A 15,498-nucleotide genomic window follows, 5' to 3' on the forward strand; every position below is an offset into this window, starting at 1 on the left:
TCTTTTTGGTACCTTAATCAGTGTCAATTTTTAAACATTGAAAATATATTAAAAACATAAGTAAGCCCACACTCAACTGAACATGAGCTTTACACATCACTGCTTAGTGACATCTTTCCTGGCTCGATATTTTAGCACTCTCTCATTGTTAAATTTAACTTTCCCTCTGTCACTCACACAGAGACCTCATGGTCAACACAATTAGCCTTTCACACAAATTTGAAGAAAATTGGAGAAAGTAAATGAAGTGGAGCCCTAAGTGGCCAACCAGAATGAAACAAAATGACTTAAATTACCCCAGCTCTTCATAAAGCTGTAATAGGTCAGGCTTATCTACTTGAGATAGTTTTATTGGTAGAGCTAAATTGTAGGCATGTTAAGAGAAAAGGCCAGGACAGAGGGGCAATAAAGAGGAGGGCAGATAAGTGATGTGTAAAATAGGAGAGAGAGAAAGCGCAGACTGACTTGACAAGGTGGCTTAAAGCCATGATGGGATCAAAAAAGAAAAGAAAGAAAAAGAGAAAGTGAGAGACAGTTTGATTCTCTCAAGATTAAATATTCTAAGATGTTTTGGCATTATAAAGAAGGGCTTTTATCAAAGTATTAGTACAGATCACAATAAGTGCATCAATGTTCAGATGCTTTGACTATTTTTTACATGGCTTTCCAGAATACTTCATTGTGACTGGACATTTGTGGCCTTGTGCAAGTATTTTGACATGACATGACATGACACTGCATAATTGATAAAACTGTTTAACTGTCACAATTTCTAATTTACTTTAAAAAAAAAAAAACTACACTACCCATAATCCTGAAGAGAGATTGGCCAATAAGAAGTCATTTTTACTATGGAAACAAAAACTGTGCCAAAGCTGAGCTCAGCAGCAACCTCCCATTAAGCATTATAGATAAATTATATAGATATACAGGAGCGGACCTGACTCACATTTCTCTGCTGGTTATATATGCTTAATATAATTGTGTATGTGACGAATAAAAATCTTGAATCTTGAATCTTGAATATATTTGCATATATTTGCATATGTTGTAATAAACTTCAAATATATTGTACAGGTGCTGGTCATATAATTAGAATATCATCAAAAAGTTGATTTATTTTACTAATTCCATTCAAAAAGTGAAACTTGTATATTATATTTATTCATTACACACAGACTGATATATTTCAAATGTTTATTTCTTTTAATTTTGATGTTTATAACTGACAACTAAGGAAAATCCCAAATTCAGTCTCTCAGAAAATTAGAATATTGTGAAAAGGTTCAATATTGAAGACACCTGGTGCCACACTCTAATCAGCTAATTAACTCAAAACACCTGCAAAGCCTTTAAATGGTCTCTCAGTCTAGTTCTGTAGGCTACACAACCATGGGGAAGACTGATGAATTGACAGTTGTCCAAAAGACAACCACTGACACCTTGCACAAGGAGGGCAAGACACAAAAGGTCATTGCAAAAGAGGCTGGCTGTTCACAGAGCTCTGTGTCCAAACACATTAATAGAGATGCGAAGGGAAGGAAAAGATGTGACAGAAAAAAGTGTACAAGCAATAGGGATAACCGCACCCTGGAGAGGATTGTGAAACAAAACCCATTCAAAAATGTGGGGGAGATTCACAAAGAGTGGACTGCAGCTGGAGTCAGTGCTTCAAGAACCATTACACACAGACGTATGCAAGACATGGGTTTCAGCTGTCACATTCCTTGTGTCAAGCCACTCTTGAACAACAGAAAGCGTCAGAAGCGTCTCGCTTCAAAAAGGACTGGACTGTTGCTGAGTAGTCCAAAGTTATGTGCTCTGATGAAAGTACATTTTGCGTTTCCTTTGGATATCAGGGTCCCAGAGTCTGGAGGAAGAGAAGAGAGGCACACAATCCACATTTCTTGAGGTCCAGTGTAAAGTTTCCCCAGTCGGTGATGGTGATTGGTCCACTGTGTTTTCTGAGGTCCAAGGTTAACACATCCGTATACCAGGAAGTTTTAGAGCATGTCAGCACTTCCTGCTGCTGACCAACTTTATAAAGATGCAGATTTCATTTTCCAACAGGACTTAGCACCTGCACACAGTGCCAAAGCTATCAGTACCTGGTTTAAGGACCATGGTATCCCTGTTCTTAATTGGCCAGCAAACTCGCCTGACCTTAACCCCATAGAAAATCTATTGGGTATTGGGAAGAGGAAGATGCGATATACCAGACCCAACAATGCAGAAGAGCTGAAGGCCACTATCAGAGCAACCTGGGCTCTCATAACACCTGAGCAGTGCCACAGACTGATCGACTCCATGCCACGCCGCATTGCTGCAGTAATTCAGGCAAAAGGAGCCCCAACTAAGTATTGAGTGCTGTACACGCTCATACTTATCATTTTTATACTTTTTAGTTGTTCAAGATTTCTAAAAATCTTTTCTTTGTATTGGTCTTAAGTTATATTCTAATTTTCTGAGATACTGAATTTGGGATTTTCCTTAGTTGTCAGTTATAATAATCAAAATTAAAAGAAATAAACATTTGAAATATATCAGTCTGTGTGTAATGAATGAATATACAGTAATATACAAGTTTCACTTTTTGAATGGAATTATTGAAATAAATCAACTTTTTGATGATATTCTAATTATATGACCAGCACCTGTATGTTATACTTTATACTATCATGTTTTCAATTAATTAAACTGTGGTCACATTTGTGGTCAACATGGCGAATTTTGAAAAACTGGTTGTGAAATCTGTGTGGAGAAAATTTTATTGAAATTAATACATTTTTGCCTGCAAAATTTCATGGAAGAACAGTACACGTGTCTGCACTTGCTTCATGGGATTAGTAGTTCATTCCCTCAAATAATTAAAAAAAAATCTATTTTATTAAATAAAATGTTATTATTTGATCCATCTGGCCTTTCTGTCTTTGTTTTGCACAATACAAATTATATATTTGTGCAAAAGAGAAACTTGGGACTAAACGGTCAAATGCAGGCACCTGATGTGTGTGTCCCTTTCTTTTCTTAAGGCAAGGCCACATCTGTACTAAAATACACATGCAAGGACAAGCACTTGCTATATGCAAGTATGCATGCACATTGATAAAGCTACTGACTCAGTAGAGGACAATCCTGTGGAAACATATGAGAGGCAAATGAAGAGGAAGCACCCAATAACCCAGAGCTTTCCACATGGATGGAGTGTGTGTGTGTGTGTGTGTGTGTGTGTGTGTGTGTGTGTGTGTATGTTTATAAGGAGCTGTGAGTGAGTGAAGCACTGGAGAACTTTTGCTTACCTGTGGCAAGCATGGAATATTTCAACAAACAAGGAACAGACGTTCTGTATGAGCTGCTGTGTGTGTGTGTGTGTGTGTGTGTGTGTGTGTGTGTGTGTGTGTGTGTGTGTAAGTGGTGGCATAAAGCCAGGCCCTGTCTGATGTTCCATTCTGAAAACATTTATGTTGACCTGCTAATGGCAACTAGGCTGTCGTTCAAAGAGAGTGCTAAAGAAACAGAGAAAGACACGGAATTCAAAGACAGTCTTACAAAATAATCGTTCCAGTTAGGACCAAAGGGCTTTACCAGTCTGATGTCATTGGAGAACTCTTTTAGTTTCAACAAAGAACTTGTTATTCTCCAGTTCTTGATAAAACTGTCTATGCATGTACTGCTGTTTTAAAGAACTTTTACAATTACACTGATCTGAAGAGCTTACAGTGTAACATTAAGAAGTTTTAAATGTCAAGAATCTTCAAACAACCACCGATAACCCCTATCTAGCAATGCAACTGACCCTTTGCAAAGACCCGCCCATCTTTGTTAGTGTTGCTACATCCAACAAGCCATGGCACTCTCACACCACACATTATGTTCTCACGCAGTGAAAAATACATTGCAGATTAAAGAGCAAACTGACAACATGCGGACAGACAAGACAAAGCAGGTTACTTCTTATATGAAATAAAGTCTCAGCTTTCAAATTTTGTCACTTTTTTATAAACACAAACAATAAATACCATTTTGTGGCTCTTTAATGTGTCGTGACAGATCACTGTAGCTCCTCAGTTCAAGCAGCATGAGAACTGACCATCTCTTCCTCTTTACTAATTATGGCACGAAATAAACACGAATGAACATCAGAAGATATCTTGTTTCAACCGCAGAAAGGTGTCAATACACACCATTTTTCAAGTTCAAGTCCACCGCTGTTGATCTACTCTCCTGTCCATGTCTAGGGTTCATATAAACAGAACTTTTAAAATCTAAAATCAGTTTGGATTCAATCAAATTAGAGCATCTAAACATACTTAGTATTAATAGGCTATTAGACTAGTATATACAACTTTTTTTTTTTAATTGGTAGATAAAATATTTTTAATAAACAAAAATGGTAAAATAATTTTAATTGTTCTGTGGTATCCACTTAAGATACTTTTGAAATAATTTGCAATAATTTTAAAACACCAAAAGTGTTTTGGTGTTTGATACACAAATACATAAAACCACTATATACTTAAAAAGGAAAAAAGTCAAAGCTATACCTTTCAACAAATCCATTAATTTCCTCTTAACAAAATGGGGACTGCACCTTGTGACATCATCACACTCTGACTGGAGAGCAGGTTGAAGATGTGGGGATCACACAGTCCACAAGTGTGTCGAAACCAAAATCCCACACATAAGCTTCCAGGAAATATGGTCTTTACACACATGCACACACGCAAACATCTGAGCACAGATCTGCACACACTCACACCCACATGCTCCTGCTGTTAGCAAACAGAGTGTAACGGGGTGAAGAGCTCTTGAATACAGAGTTCCAGCTACCTGCTGTGCACTTCAATTCCAGAACAAGACTTCAGTAGGAAAGAGAACAGAGGGCATCTTCCCTCACCTCTGTACTTTGTGTATACCTAACAAAGACAAATTCAAATCCTATTTCCTAAAACTCAGGAAATCATCATTTCCACAAGTCCTGGATCAAGCCCGATCTGTTCAGCCTGGACGAACCCAAGAGCTGGCAGCAAGCTGGGCCGGCCTGTGTATAAAGAGGGTAATGGAGAGTGTCTAACCCTAAGGTTGTGGGTTTGAGTCTCGGGCCGGCAATACCATGAGGCACACTGTTGCGTGTGTGTGCACTTTGGATGGGTTAAATGCAGAGCACGAATTCTAAGTATGGGTCACCATAATTGGCTGTATGTCACAGCACTTTTTTTTTTTTTTAACTGTTACTGTTGATAAACATCTTATGAGGCCCAGTGCTATTTTAGTGCCATTGAGTTCTATTATAGTTATTCAAAATTTAAATTAGTTTTATTTTTTTATATTTTACATTTTATTCAAATTTTAGGTAAAGTGTTTTGTAATTTTTGTAATTTTTATCTAATATAGTTTTTTTTTTATATATATATCTATAGAATTTTAATTAATCTTTTTTTCAGTTTTAGTTACTGTAGTATATCAGCTTAAACTAAATGAAAATGAGAACTGTTGCCCTGGCAACTAACTGAAATAAAATAAGTTTAGTTTAAGTTTTAGTTTATTCACCCTCAGGCCATCCAAGATCTAGATGAGTTTGCTTCTTCATAGAGCTTTGAGATTTGTTTCTTACAAACATGCGGTTTTTCACTTCATAAGACATTAACTGATGGACTGGAGTGATGTGTATTATTGTGATGTTTTTATCAACTGTTTGGATTCTCATTCTGACGGCACCCATTCACTGCAGAGGATCCACTGGTGAACAAGTGATGGAATGCTACATTTCTCCAAATCTGTTCTAAAGCCATCGGTTATTAAATTCCCTGCAAATGTACATTTTTGGATGACCTATTAATTTATTAACCCTGATCAGGCCTAGGTGAACAACACACTACTTAAGAAACTGAGAAACTTGTTTGCACAATGATCGCTCAGATGACTGGCTCAGATTTTTTTTCCTGGAACTGACCATCCATGAACAAAGATGGCAGATTTCAGACTGTGCACTTGTGGTTGGTCCTGAGCCAGACAATCATTGGTAAAATGATTTTGATGAGAACACCAAGTTATCCAAGCATTAAGACACACAAAGACTAAACTTGTACCTTCCTATGTGTCTCTATGGTTTGAATTCTCTTCATTTTTGTATCTGTAGTGACCTAGTGTAGCATTTTTGGTGGAGCTCTCCATGTTTTCTGAGACTCACACCCTCATTCTTCCCCTCAGATGACCTCCAAGCCCTATATAAGTCCATTTGCATCAGTGTGATTGTGTATCTTCTCTCTTAAAATATTTAAGATGTTTTTGCTGTTAGTGTTCACTGCTGAGGTGTGTTCCGAATACATGAGTGTGTTACAGTACACTGCTATGCTTTGCTCACTTTTAGCAATGAAACACTTAGGAGACATTATATGTTGCATTATACATGAATCTTTGCAGAAAACTCCTGAAATCTTTCACAGCAAGCCTGCACATGTACACTGTAAATCTACACTGTATAAACATGTTGCTAATGGCTTCCTGTTGCAGATGTTGAACTGCTGACACTGGTGAATCACATATTAAATGCAAGCAGTAAAAATGAAATTTTCTCTGAGGCATACTGTCAAAATGCCAAAGCGGTATAACCGTCACGAGAGACTAAGGAAGAAAACGTGTTTTTGGAATGCTGGAATTCTTGAGGCAAATAAAGAGGAAGATGTAATGAATAAAGTTTGTTTGTTTTAAAATATTCATAAGAATTGAAAAACCTTTCCCTGTTCAAAGTCAGTGTGGTATAACCATCATGCAGAATATATAACTTAGTATATAATATACTGCATGTAACTACTAAATATTACACAAAACAGGAAATTACATCATAAAGAGGATTTTTTTAAAGTCAGAGACAATTTCACAAGAAAACATGGAAATTGTAAAAAAAAAAAAAAATTGAAACAATATTAATCTGAAAATAATAATAATAATAGTAATGAAAATGATATTAAAAATATGAAAACCTTTTACCTAATTGATGGTTTTTGTGTATACAATGAAAATATGACTACTTTTTACTTCATGGTTGTACCACTTGACACTTTTAACCATTAATACAGTAAACTTTAATCTGAAAATGGTACAACAAACTTTTTAAGTCAATTTGAAACTAACATGAATATAAATATTGTAGCTGAAAGAACGTGACGTGTGTTTTTAAACAATTTTGGGTCTTTTCGGGTCATCATTCTGTCATTGATGCATAAGCCAATTTTGTTTTTGCATTCAAACTAAATATATTTCATGTTTATTTGTGTAATGTTTCTCACAATACATATCGTTTCAATGCAGATTTACAGCGACTAAGTCAAAAGAAAAAATGCTAGATAGATTGTTCATGCTGCGTTTAGAGTGGCACACTGGCATCTACGTCACATTTATAAGGGACACAGTTGCTCAAAAAATGTGTGTGATGGTGTCAGTGGCCTCTTTGCAGTAAGTGTGTTTGTGTGAGAAATTAGATACGCTGCCCCATTTCCAGCAACAGAGGAATTCAGTCCAGAGCAAACGCTAGCTGAACGGAACTCTCAACAGCATGTGACTAGAAAGTGTGCGGTCAAAACCAGAAAACAGTCAGACAAGGAAGATCATGAGCCAAATAAAAGACAAAGTGATAGTGAAAACACAAAACCAGAATGATGAAAAGAAATTATTCATAAAGGAATAAACTCCTATTGAATGGGTAAAAAGACAGTGTTAATATATCAAATAAATGCAGCAAGTGTCTGAAATAACTTACGATTGTGACCCGATGGGAATTCTGATCACCATATGAGGCAGAAATGTATTATATGCCATGCTAATGAAGAACTTAGAAAAATCATATATGATCATAATCATGTATTTATTTGGTGTTATATTTGTTCTGTCTCTTCTCTGATTTGTTTGTTCGAAGTGTAGTTTATATATGATAAATATATACGCCACAAGGATACGTTTTTTTACGTGTATTTACACTTTGGTTTGAAAGCAAACTAGCCCTGGCTTAAGATAAACCCTGTTTGTGAAACCAGGCCTATATAAACCACCATTCAAAAGTTTGGGGTCGGTATGATTTTTAAATGTTTCTGAAGAGTTATGCTAATTCTTGTACTAACAAAGGCTGCATTTATTTAATTTAAAATACAGTAAAATATATAATATTATGAAATATCATTACCATTTAAAACCACTTTTTTGTATTTTAATATATTTTAGCATCATTACTCCAGTCTTCAGTGTCACATGATCCTTCAGAAATAATTCTGATATGCTGATTTGATGCTTAACATGTCTTATTATTTTTAATGTTGAAAACAGTTTTGCTGCATAATATCTTTGGTGAATATAAAGTACATGCTGCAATCAAAAAAAAAAAAAAAGCATCTAAAATCTAATCTGACTGCCTAGAGAGTAAAAACATTTAAAAATCAGATTTTATTCAGATTTTAAACCACTTATGGATGTGGTTTGGATCAGGTTTGTGACAATTAGATTTCATGTGCTATTTTTATTGCAGTTCAGACCGTAAACAATTCAAGTCAGATGTGCCATAAAAATCTGAACAATGCCTTTGATTCATACTATGTGACTCTAAAAACAGCAAAATTATGATGCTATATTTATTTCAAGTATATTTTCTTCTATATGTAAATTAATCCCAAAGTTTATAGGCCCAGTATTTCAGTTCACTTTAACCTTTCATTCAGACTCTTCATATCAAGAACCACATGGGAAAAACATGTATCACACACATAAACACCCACACCTTTAATGATCTTATCTTGGCTCCTTGTTATCAGTTTGAGTAATTAGCTAAAGTTCATAAAACAAAACCACCCGGTCTCTGCCCAAACACATGCAGCAGAAGTCAAACATCTGCCCACATGAAACAGCTGCTATCTTTCTTTCAAATCTGCTGCTATAAAGGGAAAGGCAAAAAGGTGGTTGGGCATCAGAGCCAATCAGTTATGAAATGGTTCCATTCCACTGATGTCGGCCACAACATTAGCCTTGAGTAAGCACAGTAACTTCCTTTCAGCCCTAGAACATCCCTTCACAGAGGTTAACAGCAGGAGGAGATGAGAAATAGAGCAGAAAAGGAGAGATAATGAAGGAGAGACAAAGGAAGAGAGAGAGAACTCAAGCAAGAGCACCCAATCTGCCGGTCCCGCTTTGCCACCTGTCAAAATCGTGGGAATTTACTAACCAAATGTAAGCAATCAGTGTAAACATCGGCTAGGCCATGGAAGGCTAACCATGGTCAGAGTCCCAAAATCAACATGGGCATTAAAAAACTGAGTGCCAAAGTAAAGACGCAGACACCACCCACCTCTCAGACTGCTGCTGCTACATACACACTTATCAAAGATTGCTTGTAAGCGAGTGCTAATCTTTGACGAACGTGCTTGTACCTTCATTAGAAACTGAAATCATCAGTTGACAGCTAAATTAGATGATGGTTGTGTTTAGCGGTGGCTCTTCTTCCTCAGTTACTTCCTCTTCCTTTGAAAAAAATACAGAAACGAATAAGTGGGTTTTGTTGGCTCAGCAAGTCTTGTAAACTAGATATAATCTAAAGTAGTCCTTATCATAGCATAAAATGAGATATGCAGCTTATCCTGTACTGCTATTCAGAATCTGCTGTGCCATGGAAAAAGAAATTATATTTAGCTGAGTTGCGAGTTTGCAATCTGAATTGAATTTCATGAGAGAGACTAGGTGCCATGAAATAACATGAAGACAATAAACACACTACACATTTTTTCATTGTGTCATTCTAACTGGTTGCATGTAACAAGACATGTAAAACACAAGCATCCAATTCATGAACAAATGATACTCATGAGAAAGTGCTTTTCAAAGAATCAAAGAGTCTCACATATCAGTCTCAAGCTTGTTGCTTTGATTCAGTCTAATGCAGGGTTTCCCAAACAAGGGGTTCATAAGTTGATGGAAAACTAATAATTCATTAAATTATAATAATGTAAAATTAAAATATATATAATAAAAATGAAGTTTAAAATACAATTTTTTTTTTAAAATCATTAAAAATTGAAAATAATATTTATTTCATTTTTAATATACAAAAAGGATTGGGAATCCCTGGTCTAATGACTCACTTGCCTGAAATTAACAACTAATGTGTTTTGTCTACATTTAAAAGCAATTTCAAAATAATAATTAGTAGGAAGCTAATTATTAACTTGCAAGAGTTTATTTCAGTGTAAATACTGACCAGCTGCTAGTACTGTATAACATATAACTGTATATAATAAAATATCCACTTTTTAAATGTTCATTTATTATAAAATGGGCTCACTTTATATATTTAATCTAGACCAAAGGTGGCAGCTTTCAAGAAGCTCAAAAATAAGATAGTTTAGATTTTAAGAACATTTTTGGTTACCACATTTGACAGTTTTTGATGTCTTTACTATTATTCTATAAGTATAGCTGTGCCCAAACCTTTGAATAAATATGTTATTTCATGTTTAGTTAGGAGTGTTTTACAAATCTGATGACAGATAATCTCAAAGCACAATGCTTTTGAAGAAACTCAGGATGTCTCAAACTTATCATGAGCAGGTTTCCTCTGTCTGACACATGACTGTGTCTGTCGAGGGAACAGGGTGTAACTCTGACCCTCCCTTTTTTCAGAAGCACTCAGTCAGTCAATCAGTCTGTCAGTGAACTAATAATAACAACAACACCCATGCACCCACATAGACACTCACAAACACAGAAAAATGACACATGCACTGTATGCACAGTAACACAAGCCAAGGCAACAGGCAAACTGCTCCTTTAAGAATGAGAAAGTGAAGGGGGAACTATTAGGGAGAGGGAGGGAGAACATGCGTTCACAACGGCAGAATGTCAAATCGCCATGCTGCGCTTGTTCTTCAGAACTCCCAGAGTGCGGTTACATCAGCTGAGCAAAGGGAGCGAGAGAGAGAGAGGGGTGGGGGGAGAATAGGGAATTTCTCAGGAGCCTACCTCACACACAGCTGCAGGGGAGGCAGGTGGCAGTTTGTCCCCTTCTGTCCTGCGGCGGAGACCCCAAACCAGCGAGCCGGTCTGGCTTGGGAGGGAAGTCAGTGTCCCGGTGCACTTTTTCCTCTTCTGTCCTGATATCTGTCTTCCTGCACCCTGTTGCACTGTGGTCATCACATTGCTGCAAAGTTTGACAACCTTTCAAGTGACTGTCAACACAAAAGTGCGAGCGAGAGAAGCTGGATGGAAAGTTTTAAAGGAGAAGAGTGAAAAAAAGAAAAGTTCAAACTGAAGCGGTTTCCTGAACTACCTTGCACACTCTCTCTCTCTCTCTCTCGTACCAGAGGCAGTGAGCTGGCTGAATCGGGACAGCAAGAGCCATCTGTTAAAACACGCCTGCCTCTTTTTCTTTACTCACATTCTCCCTCAATCACTGAGCGACCGAGGGAAGAGGAGGAGGAGGAGGGGGAGAAAAAGAAAGAGAGATACTGAAAAAGAGAGGCTGTACTGCCTGCTGGTACCCAATCTGAACACACAAACACTCGCATAGGGCAGCACAGGCGGAGCTTGTGGACTGAGTGAGTGAAAGGGGAAAGCTTGGCTTCGGTGTGCAGTATTCATGGTTATTCATGTGGCTTCCACCTTCTGGGCTTAATAGTGTGAGTTAGTCAGAGGAGCAGTGCTTCAGAAGCAGCTTCAAGTGCACACATTTATAAGTCCTACTACTTATATTAGTACAGACAGATGTGTCATGTACTGTACATTCAAATGCGTCCCATCAGTTTTTAGGCAAGGTGGATTTTGAATTCAACTTTCAATTCTGAATACAAGAAAATATTTTTTAACTTTTTAATAAAAATAATAATTAAGAAACTTTATTTAATTTATTTAATTAGTATTTAATCACAATTTTCAATTATTTTAATTTATTTTAAAAAAAATGTTTTGTCATGATTTGATTCTTTACAACTAAACTAATAAGTCGTACAGTAACAAACCAATGTTAATCAGTTTTGAATTTTGAGTGAATTTTATATAGTAAAAAAAATCATAAAATTTTATCCCTTTGGTCATGTCTTATGTATGAAATGAAGTGAGGATATACATTACTATTCAAAGGTTTGGTTAAGAATTTTTATTTATTTATTTATTTATTTTTTTAAATGTTTTTGAAAAAAGTCTCATACTCACCAAAGCTGTATTTATTTGATCAAAAAATACAATAAGAACACTAATAATGTAAAATATTATTACAATTTAATTTACCTGTTTTCTGTTGTAATATATTTTAAAATGTAATTTACTCCTGTGATGTAAAGCTGAATTTTCAGCATCATTACTCCAGTCTTCAGTGTCACATGATCCTTCAGAAATCACTCTAAACATTCAAAAAATCTTTTGTAACATTATAAATGTCTTAACTGAAATTTTTGATCGATTTAATGCGTCCCTGCTCAATAAAACTTTACGTTTCTTTAAAAAAATTACTGACCCTAAAGTTTTGAACAGTATTATAGACTGTGCTCTAATAGGTATGCCACCCCTGAGTATGAGATCTCTAAGCTAGTGCAAGAAGTCAACGATGTTTTATGCCTGTGTTGATTTTTCCATTCCCCCGCCTTCTATTCCTGAGAACGGCGAGGCGAGAGAGAATGTTCTATGAGAATGATATAAATGGTACATGGTGAACCCGTAAGGTTATCCACCGCCTCCAAGGCCTCATGTAGCAGATTTAACTAAGACTGGAATAGAACTCAATGATTTCAGTTATCAAGGGAAACGGGAGAGAGAAACTAGATTTTTACATTTACTGAAGAAAATACAAGTAGTGCTTGCCCCTGCAAAACTAGCTGACACAATGTTAGGAGCTTCTGAGTGCCTGCCACGCTGTTGAAATATAGTTGCTAAGGTGTTCAGGTGGTTGCTAGGTGATTACATACTCGCCTAGGAGTTCGACAATGATATTCTGGTTTCTAAATATAGTCCAGGTCCCTCCTTCAATGTAAGTCAATGTAAAGATTTTTCCAACTTATTTTACACGTAAAGCAGGTGCAGCCACTTTTTACTTGAATGTTCAAAGTTTCTGGAGTGATTTCAAGCTATTTTAGCTGTACAAATCCGTTCTGCTTTATATTGCAAACTGGTATTTCTTATCAGATTATTTGAATTTAACATCATAATCACACTGGTTTGTAGCACAGATACTGCATGTTGTTTTTCTCCCAGTTATTTACCTAATGAATAGAAGTCTCGCAAATTTACAGAAAATAGCTTACTAATGCATTGCAAAATAGGGTGAAAATCATCAAAATCTATGATAGCTTGGTGAAAAAATGAAAGTACATCTCTCCTCAAAACGTTGCACCATATCAGATATAAATTATGTTAGCAGCAAGAACGGTAACGTAACTTGTTTGTGTGTGTGTGTGTGTGTTTGTGTGTGTGTGTGTGTTTTCAACTTTCTGTATAGGCTGGCCTACTGTGAGCCATTGGACAGATGGAAAAGCAGCATTGAAGAAACTTTAAAGAGAACTTTCTTCTCCTTGTAAACAAACAAAAAAAAAACAGTAAAGAAGACAATAAGAGGATGATGAAGGGAGAATAGGACAGTTGAAGGCAAATGAAAGCATGGAGGGAGGGAGGGTAGACAAATAGTTTCCATATCAAAGTAAAGCCGCCTCTCTTTCTGATTATCTACAGTAAAATTCCCTCCCAATCTTTTTTGGTAATAGAGAAAAATGCCAACCTTTTTCTATTTTTCTTGCTGAGGCATCAAAAGCTAAAGGTTGCATATATCTATCACTGTCTGAGTGGCATGAACCTGACGAATGTCCTGGCGCTCGCTTTCTAGAGTCATTCATTTGGAAAAGACACCACCTAGGCTTTCCCACTGAGCGTGGTGTAGTGAATAGCACACAGCCAGGAGATTACATGTTAAAGATCAGAGTTTGCACTATAACCAATCCCACTCGCAATCTAATGGGCAGGATGGATTCATTTTAATCTTTAGTCTTTTCAGGGAGGTCGCGCGAGAGCCGTTTATGACAACTCCGTGCCATGTGGGAGAAACTGGATTATGGATTGAACTTTACTTGCTCTCTCCAAACTGAGCTCTTGTAATCCAGATTAGATTAATTCCCATTATGGTGACCCAGGTGAAAAAGAAGTAATATTAAATGTATAAGAAATGTACTTGAAATTCAGCAGATTTATAGTACAATTGTATTCCTAGCATGCTTACTTAAAGTGCATTAAAAATGAACTGAATTGCATTTTAATATATATATTTTAAAGTATACTAGAAGTACTTTAGCAATAAATATATGCTTAATTACGCTTTTAAGAAATATGTCAAAACACAAGCATACTTTCTGTGACATTTTAGTGTATTTACAGAAAACTTACTTTACTCACTTAAAGTATATTTTATGTTTACTTTGTGAAAGAATGTAGTAAAATTATACAGCTTTTAGTGGGTTTAAAGTATATTCATCTCATTTATAAACCATATATAAACATACTGCAATATATTTTATTGCATTAAAGCTCACATAAAGTTCTTTCTGATTCTGAAATATTTATGTAATGAACATGTGCTTCAGCCTGCTACGCAGGTCTACATAGAAACCAATGATAAAGATGCTCCGAAGACAACAAGACGCTGTGCAGTGCCAAATTGTGGAAAAATACAGCCATTGCATCGCCTTCCATCTGATCCCAACATTAGGATAGATTACTTTTAATGAAGTTCCAGACCACTTCAGTAAGAACTTGGTCCTTTGTTGACTTTATTTTACCATGGATTCATTAACAAACAAGGCACAATTAGATGCAGGATTTTCAGAAAGACTGATACTAAGTGAGAGGAACTGTTATTATGTGGCCACTGCGTCTGTAATTACAAATCGTTTAATATGTACTGAGTATTTATGCATTTTTGACCTAAATCACATCTGTGAAGGATGTAGGCTGTCAAACACACGCAACTGTTAGTCAATCATAGCAGTGGGCGTTTACTTCCAAGTCTACAATCCACCACCCATGTTCTGATGAGGGGGTCAAATCAGGACAGAAAATAGCCTATTACTTCTAAATTATGTTTTTTACGTAAAAATCTTGATAACATTATAAGTGGACCTCAGAGAACAGTACAAAATAATAAAAAAGGCAGTTCATAACCCCTTTAAATTAGTTCTGTTATGGTAATGCATTTTTAAAGAGCTGAAATGCTGTTAAAATGTTCTAGAAGTGCATTTAAGTGAAGCAAAGAAGTACAATTAAATTACACTAAAGATAATTTTAAGTTGTTCCATTTTAACACAACTAAATATATTAAAATATATTGCAGTTAGCTTAAAGTTGATCTTAAGCATATCTTAAAGAGCAGTTCAAAGAACACCCATTCACTAGGTCATCTGCTGGAACACCACTCTTTTGTGAACGTGCGACAACAGTCAGTGGAAACAAAAAAGGTCATCTACACCAAGGATGGCTTGAGAGTGA

At 36.1% G+C, this 15,498-nt stretch overlaps 1 protein-coding gene across 5 annotated transcripts in view; it reads right to left on the minus strand.

Annotated features, from left to right (window-relative positions):
• Positions 1-11,419, minus strand: part of sulf2b (sulfatase 2b) — a 127,330-nt gene extending 115,911 nt beyond the window's left edge. For 3 of the 5 annotated variants that reach the window (XM_042712813.1, XM_042712811.1, XM_042712814.1), the window contains exon 1: positions 10,999-11,419. The gene's annotated coding sequence lies outside the window, so the exon portion shown is untranslated. The remainder of the gene's footprint in view (positions 1-10,998) is intronic. The other 2 variants (XM_042712810.1, XM_042712807.1) reach the window with 1 other exon arrangement.
• Positions 11,420-15,498: the final 4,079 nt, after the last annotated feature.

Source organism: Cyprinus carpio, chromosome A23, assembly GCF_018340385.1.
Source record: "Cyprinus carpio isolate SPL01 chromosome A23, ASM1834038v1, whole genome shotgun sequence".
Classification (NCBI taxonomy): domain Eukaryota; kingdom Metazoa; phylum Chordata; class Actinopteri; order Cypriniformes; family Cyprinidae; genus Cyprinus; species Cyprinus carpio.